Raw genomic sequence first — 10,525 nt, forward strand, 5'->3', positions numbered from 1 at the left:
AAAAAAAAATTTTTAAAATAAACTAAATAATTTAATTTATTAATTTTTTAAATAAAAAAATAAAAAATGTTATTAGTGCTTGTTTACATAAATAATAAATTTAATTTATAACATTATTTAATTTTTATATATATTTAATTAATTTTAATAGTAATAGCTTTGTTAAAAAAAAATTTAAATATATTTATTTTAAAATATCTTTTGGGGGTTTCAGGTTCACGACCCTTTGGGAACAGCCGCTTATCTTTGTTGGGAGAAGAAAGAGTTTTAAAATAAAAATTAAATTTTAAAATTTTTAATTATATTTACATTTTAATTAAAAACCTTTAAAATTTATTATTTAATATTATTTTTTTTTTTAAAAACTAAATAATAAAAATTTTTTTTATATTTTTTAATTTAAAAATTAAATATTTGTTTTTATGTGCTTGTTAATAAAAATTTTATATAATATATTTATATAATTAAATTTTAAAATATATATAAATATATTATATATATAAAATTATTATAATATTAAGATTTTTTGTTTTTTTATACAAAATATTATATATTATTTAAATATTTATTAAATATATTATATATTATATTATATAATTTTTTTATTTGGGCATGTTAAAGTAAAGAGAAAGCCCTTGGGGTGCATGTTAGACCGGGATACACCGGCCAGTTTTGGGGTTGGGGACAGAGAACGAGGTGGTCGGGGAAAATTTATATATAATTTAAATAAAATTATAATTATTATTATAAACCCTTTTATAAAAAACCAAAACCAAACACTAACGTGTACACAAAAATGGGCAGCCCATAAAAAATGAACTAAAGTACGTTTCGAACTCTTTCACGGTTTTTTCCCCAGACAAAAAAACAATCCCAAAGAAAACGGCCATGTTTAAAAAGGGTCTTACATTTCCTTTTTCATATCCAATACTTGGTAACTTAATAAAACAAAAATTACCCTTAATTTCTTATTTTAATATAATTTTAAAATTGCCCCAATTTTTACATATAATTTAATTTTAAAAAAATTAATGAAAAAGTATTTAATTGTAAAAATCAAATTTTTTTTATTAAAATAAGGGCCCCTTAATGGAAAAAATTTTAAATTAATTTATAATAAATTTAAAAAAAATTTAAATCTTTTTTTAATTGAAAAATGCCTATTTCAAATTTGTTGGTCAATTATGTTTAAATTTTTTATTTTAAATTAAAATTTCGATTTTTCCCGGGAAAAATTATCTTGTTTTTCCCTTTTTAAAAATATATTTAAAAATTTCTCCCTTTATCCTTTCATTTTTTATTGTTGAAGAGAATTTGAAAGTTTTAAATTATTTATTTTATTTTTATTTTGTTTCTTTTTATTATAAATTATATTATATTTTATAATGTTATATTATTTTAAAATTATAAATTATATAAAATTTATATATATATATATATATAAATATAATTATTATATTTTTATATATAATAAAATTGATATTTAATAACATATATTTTAATTATAAAATATTATATTTTTTTTATTTATGTTATAAAAATAAAATATTAAGATTTAATAATAAACAAAAACAAACCAAAAAAAAAATTTTTTTGATTAAAAAAAAAAAGGCCAATATTATAAAATTAAGGTATTAAAATGGGTTAACGCGGCCAACGTCTCGCACAACAGGCAGCAAACCCCCCGTTTTTTCGGGGGAAAACACTTGGCACCGCCCACGGGGGGGCCAAAAACCAAAGGGCAAGTGCGGGCCCCGCCGGTAAAAAAAATGATTATAAAAATACCCCGCACTTTTCCTGAAAAAGGGGACCCACCCCGTACCACCCAAAAGCATAACAGAAAAAACCCTTATTCAGGTACCCCAAAGGGGCCAAACGAAATCCTTAAAAGAAATTCTTCTTTGCCTTACAAACAAAAACTTTGTTTTTAAACATTTTACTTTTCCCAAAAAAAAATTTATTTAAAATATTTATTTTTAAAAATTTAAAAATTTTAAAAAAAAAAAAAAAAAAAAAAAAAAAAAAAAAAAAAAAAAAAAAAAAAAAAAAAAAAAAAAAAAAAAAAAAAAAAAAAAAAAAAAAAAAAAAAAAAAAAAAAAAAAAAAAAAAAAAAAAAAAAAAAAAAAAAAAAAAAAAAAAAAAAAAAAAAAAAAAAAAAAAAAAAAAAAAAAAAAAAAAAAAAAAATTTTTTTTTTTTTTTTTTTTTTTTTTTTTTTTTTTTTTTTTTTTTTTTTTTTTTTTTTTTTTTTTTTTTTTTTTTTTTTTTTTTTTTTTTTTTTTTTTTTTTTTTTTTTTTTTTTTTTTTTTTTTTTTTTTTTTTTTTTTTTTTTTTTTTTTTTTTTTTTTTTTTTTTTTTTTTTTTTTTTTTTTTTTTTTTTTTTTTTTTTTTTTTTTTTTTCAAAATTTTAAATTTTTAAAAAAAAAAATGTTATATATTTAAAAAAATTTAAAAAAAAAAAAAAAATTAAAAAAAAAAAGAATTTTTTTATTTAAAATTTTTTAAATTTTTTAAAAAAAAAACCCTTAAAAAAAATTTAAATAAAATTTTTTTAAAAAATTTAAAAATTTTTTTTTTATTTAATTTAATTTTTTTTAAAAATATTTTTTTTAAAATTTTCCCCCCCCCCCAAAAAAAAAAAAAAAAAAAAAAAAAAGGATGGGTTCTGCAAGGGGGGTTACAATGCCCTGTTAGTTTTTGTTAATGCTATAGCTTGGTTTTGGGATGTTCTGTGACAAAGGGGACCCGTCGGGTCGGCTACGGAAAGAGACTTTACCTACTTGTTTTTGGAGACATTGTTGGAAAGGGAAGGGTGTTGTCAGAGTAGGGAGCTGTGGGAGGGATCATGAAAAATCAGTCCCATTTGGCTGCGCTGAAGAGGGTATTCAAAATTGTTGCAGAGATAGGGGTAGTCGAAAGGCGGGGGCATGACGATGGAGTAGTGTTGAGGGAGGTAGGGGTTATGGGGAGGTAGGCAATAAGGCTGTAAGTATTAATAAGGGAGGATGGGGTGGTTTTGATGTTGGAGGTTGTGGGGGTAAAGGTTTTTGAAGTTGAGCGTGCTGGGAGAGTGGAAATGTTCCTTAAGGGTTGATTGTTGGCTACTGTACTAGTAGGCATTGATGAGGGGGTAGTTATTGCAGTTGTTTGGAGCCGTGGTTGAAGGAGAGCCTGGGGTCAGGGAATAGGGTGGGTTTACATCGTTGGGGCTATTTGATAAAGGGACAAGCCTCATTGCCCCTTATAATGGGGATAAGTTTTCATTACTGGCCATGGTCCCCTTGAAGGGTAAGGGCTAGATAACCAAAATAGGGAAATACGGTGCCCATGGCTCCCTAAGGCCATTCAGACTGGCACAAGTCAGCCTTTCATCCTTTCAGCATGGCTCTCAAAAACCTTAGGAGGTGGATAGCAGAAGGCTTTGGTGAAGGGACGAAACGAAAAGTGGGAAGGCAATAAAGACCATGCAAAATTAGTTGAGTCGAGGGCTGAGTCCAAAGGTTGGGGAGTTCCCCATCATTGGGTCCCAGTCTCTGCCTCCTAAGCCTCCCCACGACAAAACCGGGCAAGGGATTGGGGGGGTCATCTATATATGGAAAATTATGTATGTATTCATAAGTAAAAACATATATACATAAATATATTCTCTCTCTATGTAAATATATAAAATTATATATAATTGTATGTATTATATATACATATTTATGTATAATATATATATATATATATAATATATATATATATATATATATTTTATACATAAATATGTATATAAAATATATATATATATATATATTATTATATATATATATATATATATATATATATATATATATATTTATAAAATATATATTATATATATATTATATATATATACATAATATATATATATATATTATATTTTATATATCTGTCTATGTATATTTCACACACATACACACACACACACATACACACACACACATACATACATACTACATGTATATATATATATATATATATATATATATATATTATATATAATATATATATATATATAAATAAAATATATATATATATATATATATAGATATATATTGCTACCCCAGTGGGTCTTTGTCTCAGTGCGAAACATGTGTTAACATGAAGGGACTTGGGCAAACATGACGCAGCTGGCTGTGAGCGGAGGAGCAGAGGAACAAGCTGTGAGACGCGGTTGGGTGCTGCTCCTGTGAAGACCTCGTGTGTGCCTTGTGACCTGATATAACTTTGTGTTGCCCTGTTATAAGCTGTATCGTGCAGTGTGACATGCTGGTTTCCCCCTGTAATGTGCCTATAGAAAAGTGTACGGGTAATTAACTTGTGCAAATAAAGGAAAGACTGTCATTTTGTGTTTATTTCGTGCCCTGCCTCGCCACTTGGCGTTTCCCCTTGTTGTATTCTGGGACGCTGTGGTGCTCGGTGCCTCTTGGAACTGTTCAGTCTTCACGCCCTGTGGATAAACGCCGTCTGCCTAGCCTGCCTTGTGTTGGTGGCAGAAAGACGAGGCGATCGGCGTAACAATTGGTGTCAGAAGTGGGATTTGTGATATTTGATCAGTGAGAGCGCCGATTTATCATGTTCTTCAAAGATGGCGGCAGCCATGAGGGAGAAGAGGCTATGACTGAGGCAGGCACGAGTGAGGTGAAGCCGAGCCAGATGGACCTGATCACTGCATGCGGGCCCGGGTATGAGGGAGGAAATGGCAAAAAGGGGCAGAAGAGCAGGCACAGAGGGCACACGAGCAGGCGCACCATCTCGCCCGAGATGCAGGCAAGGAAAGGCAGAGGAACAGTTCTGCCAACTTGTTGAGGTGCTACAGAGCAATCTCGCATCTGTGAAGATGGAAACTCTGCAGTACACCGACAAGGCCTGCAACAGCGTGAAGAGTGAACTGATGGAGGAGGTGCAGACTCTGAAGGGCGAGGTTCAGGGCCTGAGGGAGGAAGTGAAGGAGGAAAGGCGGCGTCACGAGGTTTAGTAACGTTGAAAGCGGGAAAAGGCAGACGAGGTTCTGGCAACAGTTTGCCAGAGTGTCAGATTTACTGGGGTCTGCCTGGGGTCTGTGGCAGGAAACCCCCGGGCCTCGCAGCGTCGTGTCGCAGCCAGTGGTCGCTGCAGGAGGCTGGGGACCCATCGGAACCGCTCCCTTGGGTATAGGTGGCGGCAAACTCGGACCCGGTCAACCCGCCTCGTTGCCTCCCTCACCCCCTTCCTCCCCCCCAGGTGTGTTAGTTCATGGCACGCGTTCTCCACCCTGCAGCCCCTCGGCCTCCAGACATTCTGTGAGGCGTAAGCCAGCTGAGTACGACGGGAAGGTGGCCTGGGAGGCATATGTTGCCCAATTTGAAATGCGGGCATCTGCCCAGGGCTGGAGCCAGGAAGAAAAGGGCCCTGCAGCTGGTAACACGCTAAGGGGCCCCGCGGTGGAAGTTTTTGGGGCATCTGCCGGCATCCCAACAGGCCTCTTACACCAGCGTGGAAGAGGCTTTGAAACGCCGTTTCGGGCACCACCACCAGGCCGAGGTATATCGGGCCCACTTGAAGAAGACACTGGCGAGACACTGTCCCAGCTGGCGCAGGATGTGGAGGCGCTGGTAAGGAGATCGTACCCTGCAGCTGCGGAAGAGATGATCGTGGTCCTGGCCCGTGATTTCTTTGTTGACGCTTTACAGGACCAGCAGCTGCAAATCTACATCAAGCAGGCACACCCTGAGGACCTGCAGGTGGCGCTGGCGAGGGCCTTGGAGTTCGAGGCCCTTCCTGAAGGCAACCAGTGGCCTAGGGCCAGCTGCTCAGCCCCGCCGTGACCTCCGGGGCCGGAAGGCTAAAGTGGAGAAAATAGCATTGAGGAAGGTGAGCCCGAGAACTTTCCAAGGCTTGTGCTGGGGCTGCGGTGAGGAGGGGCACAGACGTAGTCGGTGTCGGAGGGAGCGGAGAACAAGTCCTCTCAACCGGAAAGGATTCTGATGCCTTCCAGCAGTGCTGCAAGGACTGTGGCAGGAATGGTCACCATCCGAGTGCTGTCCTAAGGCTAAGGAAGTGGTAAAAGGCGGAAATCTCGGACATGCTGGAGAAGGGGCCGAAACCCAGCCCCTCCTCGGTTTCCCGGCCCCGACTTGGGTAAGCTGCCGTCGAACCAGCACGATGCAGGGGGAGGGCTCAGTAGATGGAAAGCCATGCCGCCTGACAGTGGACACCCGGGGCTGAGAAGACCCTAGTGCAGCTGATATGTTTTGGGCCCCTATGCGACTTCCACAGAGACTGTTGGTGTCACGGGGCATTGTGGCAGCTCAAGGGGGGAGTGTAGGCTCGTATTGGCATGGGCAGCACGGTGCAGCGGCTGCCGGTGTATGTGGCCGATCTGGACGAGCACTGTTTGCTGGGCCTTGACTACCTGACGCAGAGTAAGGCGTGTGTCGACCTTGGACGGAAGCTGGTGAGGGTGCCGGTGAAGATGTGCCCTTGCTTCCAGAGGTTGCTTTTGCAGAAAGGGGTTACGGCTAAGTGACTGCATCTTGCCCCCAGGACAGAGTCTAGAATCTGGTGTCGACTATCAAGAGTGATGCGTGGAGTAGAGGGCCTCGTGGAGCCCATACAAAACCTGCAGCTGGCTGATGGCGTAGCGGTTGGGCGGAGCCTTGTTGGACCAGGGGAGGGGTTAGTTACAGTGTTGGTAGCCAACTTCTCCGATAAGGCCCCGAAGGTGCCACTGGTGCAAAGGTGGGGGACTTGTGAGGAAGTGGGCGTCCAGAAGAGTCGTCGGGAGCGAGGAGTTGGTTGGTGTGGGGGCCCTTTCCTGACTTCCTCGAGGACTTGGTGCACCGGCTGTGGCGTTTCTATGGGCCAGGAAGCTACTCCTGGGGCCATGGTGAAAAAGAAGATGAAGTTAGCCCCATAGCCCCGGCGATGAGGACGTGGCAGACGCTGACCGAGGTGAGGACGAGCATTTGGACGGTGAGGGCGATGCAGCAGATGCATGGTGACCCTGAGCCAGGTCTTGGGACAGGAATACCCTCTGGGTGCCACGCCAATCTACCGCCGCCCAAACCTCCTCCAGAGAGACCCCAGCGAGAGCGAAGAAAGCCGCGCTGGATGAAAGATTTTTGTGTTTCTGAGAACTGATTTTATTTAAATTTTCTGTAGTTTGTTTTCAGGTTTAGATATGACAGAGCAACGGTCGTCTGCTTTATAGGGGGGATAGTGCTACGCCAGTGGTCTTTGTCTCTGTGCGAAACATGTGTCAACATGAAGGGACCTGGGCAAACATGACGCAGCTGGCTGTGAGCGGAGGAGCAGAGAACAAGCCGTGAGACGCGGTTGGGTGCTGCTCCTGTGAAGACCTTGTGTGTGCCTTGTGACCTAATATAACTTTGTGTTGCCCTGTTATAAGCTGTATTGTGCAGTGTGACATACTGGTTTCCCCCTGTATTGTGCCTATAGAAAAGTGTACGGGTAAATAACTTGTGCAAATAAAGGAAAGACTGTCATCGTGTGTTTATTTTCGTGCCCGCCCGCCACCTGACGTTTTCCCTCCTGGTGTTCTGGGACGCTGTGGTGCTCGGTGCCTCTTGGGGCTGTTCAGTGTTCACGACCCTGTGGATAACATGCCGTCTGCCTAGCCTGCCTTGTGTGGTGGCAGAGAGAGGAGGGGGGCGGCGTAACAATATATATATATATATATATATATATATATATATACATATATATATATATATATCTGTCTATGTATATATTCACAGACATACACACACCCCACATACACACACACACATAAAAACATACATACATATATATACATATATATATATATATATATATATATTATATATATATATATATATATAATTTATATATATATATATATATATATATATTTACACTTACAGACCAACATATTCAGCTAGTCTGTTGTGGCACAAATTTGCCTTTATTCTATGTGTGTTGATGCCAAACTGCTATGCCATCTATAGTTGAATTGAACATTACAGTAAAAACATTGTTCAGGGAGAGTTTCTAGACAGTATATGAACATTTTCTGCCCCTTTTTGTAAACCTATATTTTGACTAAACTACCAAAACCTTTGCCAAGGTGCTGCATATCTCCTTAATCCATAGTTGAATTTCATTGCCATAAAGTTCTGCACCAAAGAATAGAACTGCTGTTTTCTGCTTCAAACATACATTTTTTTTTTAGGTTCTTCGGATACTGTTTTCATAATTACCTGTATGATTCTTTGATTATTGCTTTGTTAAACTTTTTTTTTTTTTTATAAAATATGTGTATGTAGATCAACATATGGTATATAGTTATATATTAAGATACAGTATTCAAGATTGTTGTTAAGACATACATAGATAGGTATCTATGTATATGTATATATATATATATATATATATATATATATATATTATTATATAAATATATATATATATATATATATATATATATACATATATATAAATACACACAATTATTATGAATATGTATATATTGATACAATACACATGAGCATGTAACATGCATGTATATATGTATGTATGATGTGTATATGGATGTATGAATATATATATATATATATATATATATATATATATATATATAATATATAAACATAGAATATATAGTCATATATTAAGATATGCATATACAGTACACAGAGTTAAACATGTACATAACTCTATATTTACAGTATATACATATTCATATAAATACACAACTGCAGATTAACCCACAGGCATATGCTTTGTGAAACAAAAAATCTAGATATTTCATGACCTTCTTACCTTATTACAAGTGACTTCACTCACTCTCTGCACAGCTTTCCTTCCAGCGCTGAGTGAACACACGTGCCTTTCCTTGTGCAGTAATGCAGGTGCCCTAGGGAACCTTGGCTTGGCTTGTTTTTTTACTTGCTTCCTTGCAGGTTTCTTTACACCTATAACAAGGATAATGAAAATTATGATTTTAGTCTTTTTAATATTAATATAATATAATACTAATATTATAATGTTAATATTAGCACCAATAAAATAATAAGAAAATATATGCTCAATGATAAAGTAAGAATAACTGCAAATGGAACAATATAATGGGATTAGTTCACTAAACCCAACTGCAACAAAACACGTAATGGTCATTTATGTGTTAAACACAGATTGCTCTTAGTCAATTGGTAGGCCAAAGTGACCTAATTCAATTTTCTTGAGTTTTGGGATTCTTTTTTCGTTTCTAGAGATCATATCAACCATGTTATTACTTACTTAATAATTATTATAATGCTATTAACGATATTGAAACAAAAAGATTATTTGTAAGAATCAAGATACAGTTTACGGGTGAAATAGGAAGGACCAGTAATTAACTCTTTGATGACTAAGATCTTACTGAGCCATATATATGTAAAAACAACTCACTAGATGAGCCATATATATGTGAAAACAACTCACTGGATCCGAGTTCTGCGATGGTCATGTCATGAAAAAAATTTTGTCTGAGGGCCGAAAAGAAAAGGTGAAAAGGGTTAGGGATATGTACTGCCAAAAGAAATTCAGTTTAAGGCTGGGCTCAGGGACTGATTCGCCATGAGTGCACAAAAGTCTTGGAAGAATTTAGGGATTTCTTGCATCAATTTCACTAGGAAATAAGGGTGAACTGCACCATAAGTGAGTCATTTCCATGGAGGATGTTACTTACATATCCAGGATGCTGTGTTAGTCAGTCTGCAAAGAAAACAGTTTATTACTATCTTAATAGAGCATATTAGAGACAAACATAGACCTTGGGAAAATGACAATCAAGCAAAAAAAGTGCTCATGCAGAAAAAGAGACAAAGGGGAAATGAGAACTCTTCATACTCTTGTATAGGGGAAACTCTTGTAAAGGGGAAACGATAACTCTTCATACCACAGACGTGTGGTAGTGTGAGCCTATTAGCCACATGTACAGGAGATTCACCAATTACATAACCTAATGCCCTGAATTTAAGCCATGGTTGGGCAGCGAAGTATGCAGATCAGGAGGGTTAATAAGCTAAATTTTCAATGGGCATGACATGTGCACATGCATCATTCCTAGTGGCAACAGGTTAGCCTAGAAATAAAACAAACAAATATTGAATGATAATTATCAGATGTATTTCACATATATATATATATATATATATATATATATAATATATATATATATATATATATATATATATATATATATATAATATACAATATTATATATATATCAATAGCAATCTATATATATATATATATATATATAAATATTATAAAATAATATAAAATAATATAATATCAAATATGATATATTTATATATATATATATAGTTATATAATATATATATATATATATATAATATATATATATATATATATATAATATAATATATATATAGATAGATAGATAATAGTATATATAATATATATATATTATGTATATTTAGTATATGATATAGAATATATGAATATAGTTATATATATATATATATATAATATATA

General features: G+C 35.4%; 1 long non-coding RNA gene across 1 annotated transcript in view; it reads right to left on the reverse strand.

Annotated features, from left to right (window-relative positions):
• Nucleotides 1–10,525, reverse strand: part of LOC119568595 — a 34,718-nt gene that overhangs the window by 16,111 nt on the left and 8,082 nt on the right. The window contains exons 2-3 of the long non-coding RNA XR_005228096.1: nt 9,714–9,739; nt 8,804–8,955 (exon numbers count right to left, since the gene is read on the reverse strand). This is a non-coding gene — a long non-coding RNA (uncharacterized LOC119568595). The remainder of the gene's footprint in view (nt 1–8,803; nt 8,956–9,713; nt 9,740–10,525) is intronic.

Source organism: Penaeus monodon, chromosome 44, assembly GCF_015228065.2.
Source record: "Penaeus monodon isolate SGIC_2016 chromosome 44, NSTDA_Pmon_1, whole genome shotgun sequence".
NCBI classification, from domain to species: Eukaryota; Metazoa; Arthropoda; class Malacostraca; order Decapoda; family Penaeidae; genus Penaeus; species Penaeus monodon.